This window comes from Sarcophilus harrisii, chromosome 3, assembly GCF_902635505.1.
Source record: "Sarcophilus harrisii chromosome 3, mSarHar1.11, whole genome shotgun sequence".
Lineage (NCBI taxonomy): Eukaryota > Metazoa > Chordata > Mammalia > Dasyuromorphia > Dasyuridae > Sarcophilus > Sarcophilus harrisii.
The window spans coordinates 490,128,986-490,140,265 of record NC_045428.1 but is presented as its reverse complement, the minus strand read 5'-3'; positions in this window follow the sequence as shown (position 1 = coordinate 490,140,265).

Sequence of the window (11,280 nt, the reverse complement as noted above, 5' to 3'; positions counted from 1 at the left end):
GGAATGAAGAGGGAGGAAAGACTTATTTTTCAAATAAAGCTTTTTATTTTTCAAAACATATGCATGGACAATTCTTCAACATTAGCCCTTGCAAAACCTTGTGTTCCAATTTTCCCTCCCTTCTCCGACACCCTCCCCTAGATGGTAAGTAGTCCAATATATGTTAAACATGATAGAAATATATGTTAAATCCTAATGTATGCATATATTTATACAATTATTGTACTATACAAGAAAAATCAAATCAAACCAGTAAAAAAAAAAAAAAGCAAAATAAAATGCAAGCAAGCAACAACAAAAAGAATCAAAATACTATGTTGTGAACCACTTTCAGTTCAGAACCACATTTATCCGGGTGTAGATAGCTCTCTTCATCACTAAACAATTGGAATTGATTTGAATCATCTCATTGCTGAAGAGAGCCACAGCTATCAGAACTGATCATTGTATAATCTTATTGTTGCCATGTATAATGATCTGGTTCTACTCATTTCACTCAGCATCAGTTCATGTAAGTCTCTTCAGGCCTTTTTGAAATCATCCGGCTGGTCGTTTCTTACAGAACAATGATATTCCATAACATTCGTATACCACAATTTATTCAGCCATTCTTCAATCGATGGGCAGCCATGCAGTTTCTAATTTCTTGCCACTACAAAAAGGGCTGCCACAAACATTTTTGCACATGTGGGTCCCTTTTGGAGGAAAGACTTTTAGAGAAAAAGGACAATAGCTGGTAGTTAAAAGTCAGAGCAGGTGAGGTTTTTTTTTTTTTTTTTTAAGGATGATAGAACAGAGATTCAAATTCAGATCCACATATCCTCATGCAACTTTATTTTCCCGAAGGGGCTATACCTGTCCCACTCTTATTCACAATGGTATTTTACTCTGTGTCCAGAGGTCAGATGAGGAGGATAGGATTTCCTGATTTCTAAAACCGGCTGTGACTATCACTATTTTTGCCTCCTACGAGTGTGTGAGCATGAATCAGTGCTTGAGAAAAGCTCTGGATAATATTAGTACTCATCAGGGAATTTGCCTGCAGCTAAAAGATATCTTTAAGAGCTGTGACTATGGAAAAGCTAGGATCCACTCAATCTATGCCAATTTCTAGAGTAATTTCAGTATTATTTATGTAGAGGATATACCCCTGGGCATTATCCTGGATTTTTGTTTCTCCCACTCTCAATGACATTTTGTTATGGATGATATCTTCCATTGATTCATGGCCATTGCATACAACTAGATTTGGTCTTTGAGAGGGAGACAAGAGATATGGAGAAAAAAGAAAATGAGAGCTAAGGACTTTCCTTCTCCCATTTTTAAATCATGGAGACCTAAATGTAAACAAATTTTGAGGAAGGCTGTGTGGTGCATAGGTAAAACCTTTGGATTTGGAATTCTCCTTCTTTCCCACTTCTTCCTATTCTTTATCTCCATCTCCTTCCCTCCCCATCTCCCTTTTCTCTCTCTTCCACTCCTAAAACTTAAGCAAGGAGAGATCTTAGAGCTACCCAGTTTAATCCTTCTAATTTTGCACATAGATATTCTCTCTCTCTCTCTCTCTCTCTCTCTCTCTCTCCTCTACCTCACTCTTTTCTTTTTTTTTCTTTCTTTTCCTTTCTTTTCTTTTCTTTTCTTTTCTTTTCTTTGGCAATTGGGTTAAATTGCCCAGGGTCAGGGTCACACAGCCAGGAAGTATTAAGTGTCTGAGACCAGATTTGAACTCGTATTCCTGACTTAAGGGCTGGTGCTCTATCTACTGCGCCTCCTAACTGCCCCCCATTTCTTTTCTTTTTACAGCTAAGTAGGAAGTTCTGGGACCTTCATCTATCCTTTTCACAAGAGGATGGAAAATTATATGTAGCCTAGATTGTGCCCAAGAAGAAAACTTGGACACATAGGACCCAGCAGAGTTAGAGAGAAGTAAGGGGTTAGAGGGAAAGGTGAGTCTAACTAGTCCTGATTAGGATGGATAGGAGGGGCATTTCTTTTTTTTTTTTTTTATTTAATAGCCTTTAATTTACAGGATATATACATGGGTAACTTTACAGCATTAACAATTGCCAAACCTCTTGTTCCAATTTTTCACCTCTTACCCCCCCCCACCCCCTCCCCTAAATGGCAGGATGACCAGTAGATGTTAAATATATTAAAATATAACTTAGATACACAATAAGTATACATGACCAAGCCGTTATTTTGCTGTACAAAAATAATCAGACTCTGAAATATTATACAATTAGCTTGTGAAGGAAATCAAAAATGCAGGTGTGCATAAATATAGGGATTGGGAATTCAATGTAATGGTTTTTAGTCATCTCCCAGAGTTCTTTTTCTGGGTATAGCTAGTTCAGTTCATTACTGCTCCATTAGAAATGATTTGGTTGATCTCGTTGGTGAGGATGGCCTGATCCATCAGGACTGGTCATCATCTAGTATTGTTGTTGAAGTATATAATGATCTCCTGGTCCTGCTCATTTCACTTAGCATCAGTTCGTGTAAGTCTCTCCAGGCCTTTCTGAAATCATCCTGTTGGTCATTTCTTACAGAACAGTAATATTCCATAATTTTCATATACCACAATTTATTCAGCCATTCTCCAACTGATGGACATCCATTCAGTTTCCAGTTTCTAGCCACTACAAAAAGGGCTGCCACAAACATTCGTGCACATACAGGTCCCTTTCCTTCTTTATAATCTCTTTGGGATATAAGCCCAGTAGTAACACTGCTGGATCAAAGGGTATGACAGTTTGATAACTTTTTGAGCATAGTTCCAAACTACTCTCCAAAATGGTTGGATTCGTTCACAACTCCACCAACAATGAATCAATGTCCCAGTTTTCCCACATCCCCTCCAACAATCATCATTATTTTTTCCTGTCATCTTAGCCAATCTGACAGGTGTGTAGTGGTATCTTAGAGTTGTCTTAATTTGCATTTCTCTGATTAATAATGACTTGGAGCATCTTTTCATATGACTAGAAATAGTTTCAATTTCTTCATCTGAGAATTGTCTGTTCATATCCTTTGACCATTTTTCAATTGGAGAATGGCTTGATTTTTTATAAATTAGAGTTAATTCTCTATATATTTTGGAAATGAGGCCTTTATCAGAACCTTTGACTGTAAAAATATTTTCAGGAGGGGCATTTCTTGAAAATTACACTAAAATGAAAGTGAGGAGAGCCCAAGTCTTGAGCCAAATTCTGTCTCTTACTAGTTGTGTCATCTTAGACAAGCACTCTTCCTTTCTGAGACTCAATTTCCTCTTTTATAAGGGGGAGAAGGGGCCTGGACTCAGAGGTCTGAAAGATCCTTCTCAGAAATAACATGGTTTCAGATTCTAGGTCAGGGCCAACCTGCCACGAGGTCTGAGTCACCATCATCCCCATCCAGGTCTCCATGTACCAGTTCAGCCCTGCTACACTGGTGTTATTTTTCCTCTTCCCAGTTTAGGAAAGCGACAGTTGCTATTTCCATTCCTGGATCTCCACCTTATCAGCAATGTGGGTTTTGGCTCAGATGAACACTGCTTAAATATCTGTGAAGAAACATCCTAGTTGGAAGGGAACAGTACTGCTGCTGAAACTTGAATCCTCCTACCAGAGGTTTTCATTTTTGCCTGAAAGGCACAACATTTCTGGTACACACACACACACACACACACACACACACACGTGTGAGAATTCTGAGCTAGGAGGTGCCTTAAAATGATCTGGTCCAATTCTCTTTTGTATGTGAAGACCTTCTGCACGTGACATAGATATCAGTGGAGCATACAACTGTCCATTTGTTATGCCTCCTTCTCAGAATATGACCAAGCCACCTATATATTTCATTAATAATATATTTTATGCTTCTTCTTATAGTCTTTTTTACTAGTGATATAGCTATATCTATTATATGTCTTGCTAGTGACCCACAATTGTGAATCTTTCATTAGCTAGCCTTCACTCATGGCCATACTGTATTGCCAGAAGAATACTGGTATTAAAATGATGGACCTTTGTTTTTGGCAAGAAGCTCAGGATTATTAAAAGCACCATACCATATCCCAAAGGCTATTCAGCCCACTCTGACTTTAGTTGTGGCTCCTCATTTGACTGCCCAACTATTGTACTTCTCCAAAATAGACATGCTGATGGCTAACTTTTTGGGGTTATCCATCCAACTTGGTGCCATAACCCAAATTATAGATGTTCTTCAGCCTTTTGGTTTTTCCTGTGTAGATTGCTGGGTCAAACTCCTATTGGTTATTGTTAATGTGGGAGACTGGTATGTACTGTGAATACAATGTCAAAAATAGATAGGAGCTTCTGGAGGGAATCCCTCTTTGATTTGGACTTTTAGTTGAATGTCTTCTGTAACAGTGACACATACTTCTGGCAAGCATATAGCTTTCTCCTTTATGCCTCTGATGTGACTCACAAGAAACTTGTAGAACAAGATTTATTTATAAACATCTACACACCCATATGCATGCATATTATATTAGTGTTATTATTACCTCTGACTCTTCCCTGTGTCAGGGTCAGTTTGCTGGAAATATATCCCCTAATCTATTGTTAAGTATGGTTCTGCTTCTAGGTGAAATTTACTTTTTGCTTCTTTCTATATACCTAGCTAATAAATACATATAATTCCTACACATAATTAGTAAATGTTTGTATAACATGACTCTGGAAGCCAACATATATTGGCAGGAAGGACATCTCCATCATTTCCCTCCTTGACTCCCTGAGGAACTTCCCTGACTCTATGACTATGGCAAAACCCTGACTGACAGATTATGTCCCCTAACCTAAAAGAGAGGAAGAGAAGAATTTGTGGATATGAGAGTTGGAATAAATGGCCTGAGTAGACAATCAGTTAATAACTCAATTGACAAAGATTTAATAATGATTTACTATATACCAGACAGTGCTAATGTCTGGGAATACAAAAAGAGGCAAAAGACAGTTCCTGTCCTCAAGGAGTTTACAGTCTAATGGACAGAATAGCTGCTACCTCAATAAACAAACAGCTGTACCAGGGTCTGAGAGCAAGAGGTGACTGTAAAAGAAGGGACGGAGGAGGAGACACCTGGGAAATCAGTCCCAGGAAGCTATAGAGTGTGAGAGAGCGAACAGCAGCCTTGCCATGAAAGTGAGAACAGAGCTGCAATACTACAGATCTCAACACAGCTCTCAAGGGTCAATGGGTATGTTTGAATAGAATCTGTTTTGTGGATCTCACTTAATGGTCCAGACTCATGGCTAGTGATTCCTTACTCTCCTCACCTTCTCACTGCTCTCCCAGGAGAAGAATGTCTGCTTCCTGAACTCCTTAAGAGTTTATTTGCTTTCGGTTTTTCTCTTTTGGATTTTTTAAAAAAACATTAAGATAAGTATGGTTAATTATATACTAATATTTATGTGCTTTATTACCCAAATGATGAGACAGAGAAAAAAGATAGCAGGACAGGGACACCTGCCTGGAAGGAGATAATGGATTTCACAAGAATAATACACACATATATGAATACATACACATATATTTGCCAGGGCAACATCCCTGGCTGGGGGAGCTCAGATATAGATAAGACAATTATTGATGCATTTTTATAACTTCAAAGAGCCCAGAGAAAATGGTGGAACTGGATCTTTCAAGATAATTAAATAGGCAATTTTGGTTCAAGAAATCTAGGATGAGTTGGGACTAGACTGACCAGTGGGCCTTTCTCTTCTTGCTGTTTCTTCTTCCCCATGGCCAGCCTGAAAGAAAAACCACACCTGATGGATGGAGCCAGAGTGTCTAAAATGTCTTTTCTAAAGGAAGGCTCTGAGCAGTAGAGCAGCCCATGATGGACCAGAAAGGAGGAATGGTAACCTCTGATCATCAGTATAACAGTACTAATCTCTACCTGCACTGCCAAGACATTAAACATAGGTCTAACATTAAGAAACTCCTGCTAGATTCATGGCCTTAGGGTACTCCCTTTTCACAAAGAGAGTCCTTTACTCTGGATCCACAGATCATCTCTAGATAGGGCTCAGTTTTATGTTCCTTTTATAGCGCTCTTAAATTCATTCAACTCTTTTGTTTACCACAGGGACAAATTATTTAAAGCTTACATTTCCACTCATTTCTAGAATTTCCCCAAAGAAGGGAATAGACTTTATACTCTAAATCAGATGTGGGACACATTTATTTCTTACATGAGAAAAAAATCGAATACACAAAAGATTCTAACAAGTATATATTGACAGTAGGACAAACTAAACAAGCAGCAGCTAACATTAATGTTATATCTGGCTAGATTGGTACCTAAAACCATGTAAATATGAAATGGGGTGGAATTGCTGATTATTAGTTTTATATATCATCTCTGTTCGTACTCTCTCTTAAAATCCTGATCTTCTGTCAAGTCAAACTAGGGATGGGGATCTTCCTCTTTTTGTGGCCATCTGTGGAGAAACTCCATGTGCCAGCCATTCAACTTTAGTCAAAGACCAGGTAGCTAAACCACTAGGTATCTTCAACAAGCTTGTCTCCCAAACTGGACATATTCACTTTGGGATTGATTGCTTTATCACCAATTCAGGAAACACAAATCAGAAAAAGGAGTCGGGGGCTCAATACTTGTAAAACACAGACTATTTTTTTCTACTTTCAACCCACTCCTCTATCCCTAGGAGATCTTAGTGACAGAAAACACTACTTGCCTCACTGGAGAACTGAAGAGACAAGCCAGAAACTATCTTCTCCTTTTAATTGATGTAGCACCCTGCCCCTCCTGCTACCATGGGAGAGACGAGGATCACTCAGAGTTTGCATCATCTTCCAAAAGTAACAAGCCTTTCAGCACTGGGTCAATATATATAGATATAGATATAGTTATCTATATTTATTTATCTAGCTATAGATATCTATATGTATAATCTATATCTATCTATGTAGCTCTGGAAGAAGTCAAAAGATCATCATCTCTGACTCTTCTAGTGCTGAATTTCACATTCCATGTTCCTGGGTTCCCTAGAAGTTTCCAGGGGTGCTCCAAGTATTCCTAAAATGATCCCAAATATCTCCTGTAGGCAGTCAGGTGACATTGCAGTTTCTAGTTGAATAGATAAATAAATGGCAAAATGAAAACAGTTTGGGGAAAGATTAGTCAAGTAACTGTGAATGTAGTGTGGAAGGGCCAGAGAATATCTAGGAAGTTGTTGTAATAATCCATGCTAACCCAATTAAGTGGGTGGTTTATACTACAGCGGCAGGTTTGTCATCAGAGAACCTGGTTTCCACAAGTGTGACATTAATCAAGCTACTTACTGGACCGCATTTCCTTCATCTATAAAATTGAGGCAGTTGAATTAGATGATATCTAAGGTTCCTTCTACTTCTATATCTCTGACTCCTTTCTTATTTTTCATATGCTTCTATTATCCTTTTAACTGCTAATTAGCTAAGAAGGAAAACTCACATGATACATAGTGTTCTGAAAGAAGGCTGAAATTGTTGGTAAAATGCAATGGGGAATTGACTGTGAGCTTCACTTAATGCCCTTCTAACCAATGTTTCCCTCCAAAAGAATGTAAACTCCTTGAAGGCAGGAACTATTTTCTTTTTACTTTGTACCACCTTGACATGTGGATGATACTTATTCCATTGAAATGAGACTTGGCAACATAACATACACTAGAACTCCTCAAATATGTAATACACTAGAAAATTGTGATTTACTTCCCTCCTTTTAGGCTGACTTTTCCTGGAGTTTCAGAATGTAGGAAGCCAACCTCTCTACCTTTTTGAGAGCCATATTTTCTAAGTCATCTTTACCAGTTACAGGACACCACATAAAGACTGATTACAATCTGTCTTCCTTTTATTTCAATGCCTTTCATTTGATGGAAGAGCTTCTGATCTGGGTTAAATGAGCCCTGTCATTGGTTATGTAAATTCATTTTTCTGCTGCAGAAGTTGATGGGATGAGGAATGGAGGGCATGTCTGTGTATGATTTGAGGGTGACAGAAAAGAAAATGAGAAAATGACTATGGAGATATGAAGCTTGAAAGTGAAGGTAAAATCAAATGGCTAAGGTAACAAGAGTTGACTGTGCTTTAGAGGAAAATCTGTCATTCAGTCCATGTTTGCTATATAAACTCTATTTAAATACAGGTACCCAATTCCAGAGCTTGGAGGATACACAGGGGCTGGCTCTGGGTGACAGAATGCCAAGCGCCTGCTCCTTTTGCCCTAATTATCTGGTTCCCTTAGCTTATCTCTTATTGAAGTCACATTCAACTTTTAGTATAGTTTCACTGGAGCTGGGGGGTGGGGGGTGGGCAGGGAACTGACTAAATTAGATTCAGGTCCATAGGGGAAGATGACAAGCAAAATACCTTAAAGAAGAGTTGATTCTTCATCTTTCCTTTTTGAAGTTGAAATCAAATTAGTTGTCTTGATAAGAGGAAAAACCATCCTACAGGCTTCAAGCTCATCATCATAACATACATTTTTGATATTCCTTCCTGTCTATACCAATTGAACTGATAGCTGCTAATGTTTATTTGTAACAAAGCATTGTGAGCTGATCTAACTAAGGAAGCACAACCTCTTTTCCATAACCTTTTCTCTAGGGCTTCAAACTTTGAATTGAAAGCAAGGCAGTCTTAAATTCGTTTAGATCACAGAACATTCAAGCTAGAAGGGATCCCAATTTACAGGTCCCATTAATGGGAGTTCTTACGGCTTTCAAGTTGTTTGTTTACAATGTTTTTAATTGTTTTGATTATTCTCCTTGTTCTGCTCATCTCATTCTTCCCCAGGTTATATGGTTCAAAATGCTCATTTTTGGAATATTGATGTTATAGCATCAATTATTCTGCTGGCTCTGTTCTTCATTCTATATCAGTTCATACACGTTATTCTATGTCTCCAAGAGCATCTGCTTCCTCATTTCTTATAGCATAATCATAGTATTCCATCATATTCATATAGAACCATTTTTTAAGTCAATTCCCCAAGAGTATACTTTTAGTTTCATTTTACACATGAGAGAACAGAGGCTAAGAGGGTCGAAATTATTTTATTGTGAAAGAGCAGAACTTCACACCCCAGTCTCCCACTTTCAGTGCATTTCTCATTCTACTACCTCAAGATCAGTCACACTTGATCTTATCTTACACTTTTTGTACAAATTGTATACAGAGATGATATTGCACGTATTTTGTGTGTGCCCAGGATAAGATTTATACAAAATAATCTTTGCCTAATGAATGTTTAAGTGAAGTCAATCATACAGTGGATCTTGCTTGGAGCAAAGAGGAAAAGCATATATTTTAAGAAAATATCAACATTTGGTCTCATACTCATCTTAATTGCAGAGAAGAAACATGGTTTTAATTAGTGAGCTATCCAGGAATACCAAAGCTAGTTTACTGATTGCATTTTCCCCCCCAAATTACTAAGGTATTTTAAGTTAATCCTGGTAGGTGACACTATTTAGTTATGCTGCGAGCCTATAACATCTGGTAAAAATTAATAGAGACCAAGTCTTATCTCAGTTCTTCCTACCATCCACAGAATACATTTTTCTGTTGTCTAAAGATATTTGATTTTCTTCCAGAAGGGCAAAAACTTTTCTTTGTAAATAAAAATCGTGGAAAAGCCATTTGAAAGTAAAGAAGAATAATTGGGAATTAACTTAGCTCTAATTTAGCTTCAGAATCTCCAGTGGCCGTTGGCTCCTTTTCCATTGACAAAAATGAAGAAATTGAGGTCCAAAGAAAAGTCCCTTATGAATTAGAATCCAGGTCTTGATTCTAGATTGAATGTTCCTTTCCTTATAATACTACTACTACCTTTGAGCTGACAGTTGACCTAGGTTTGTCATGACTATAAGAGCTCAGCTGTTCAACCTGTATTTAAAATTAGAATTCTACTTTTCGTAACCCAAGGAAAGGTTCTGCCAGAGGGGCTGAGGTCTAATTATTTTCCAGCTGACTGAATCACTTTAAAAAAATAAAGAAAATTAGCATTTTTCTCTTCTACCAGTTCTTATAACCAATATTCACAGTTGTGATTGGAGCAGGAGTCCCCAAACTGGGATATATTTTCTGTAAATGGAAACAAATCTGTTACAGGGATCTAATTGGTGACTATATTCCTTAACAGCTACTTCCTGGTCACCTAATGTCATAAAAAAAAACTCTCTCCTAGATGAAGTTGGGGCTCTAACTTGGATTATCTTTCGATAGTTATCACTATTCTTGTCTATAGAAGCTGTCACATATATCCTTGCTATGTCAGGGTGAAGTAGACCTCCTTGTAAGTGCCTCTTTTCAAGGTGATCTGGAATTGATATTGTGCAGATGTTAAGCCAACTCTTACCAAACTTGGCTGATTCTATATATTTTATCCCTCCCCTCCCTCTCAGGAGGCAGATTGCATGCTTTATCATTGGTCCCCTGGGATCATAGTTCTGACCTGAATTTTTCAGTTCATGACTAAGAATCCTGTCACATTTTCCTGAGGGAGTTAGTTCTGAATGGTGTGGTTTATATTTGGACATTTTCAACTATTCTCTTCATTCATTTTACTTTTCCTGAAAATGAAGCTTTCACAAAAACAATCACATAAGGATTTAAAAAGTCTATCTTGTCCCTCAAGATGTTTCTGCATAGGACATCTCTGATCCCATGAAAAACAGAACTCTTTCCTGTTTTAAAAGCTCTCCAAGGAAGGAAATTTCACAACTTTATTTAGCTTCCTGCTTCAAGGGTACCTATTCTTATTTATATATGTAACATTACAGTCAACCAGTCAGTAAGCCTTTATTATGTTCCAGGAGGAAGCAGCTAGGTGCTCCAGTGAATAGAGTTGGGTTTGGAGTCAGGAAGACCTAAATTCAAATCTGGCTTCAGATAATAGTTGTGTGACCCTGGGTAAGTCACTTAAACTTGTTTGCCTTAATCTAGGAGAAGGAAAGGAAAACCACTCCTGTCTCTTTACCACGTAAACCCCATGGACAGCATTGGTATGCTTTGGTCCACAGAGTCATGAAAAGTTAAACATGAGTTATGAAAAATTAGACATCAGGACTGAAGACAGATGGGCTAGGTACTATACTGAGCCTCAGGAATGTCTCTTACCTCAAGGAACTTCTCATGAGAAGATAATATGTGAAAAGGAGCTGAAAAAGAGGAGGTGGGAGAAGAAAAGATATGGGTCTAGGGGCATGGTAGAGAAAGTCCTATGGGGATTAGTCAGCAGCACAGCCTGGAGAGGAATAA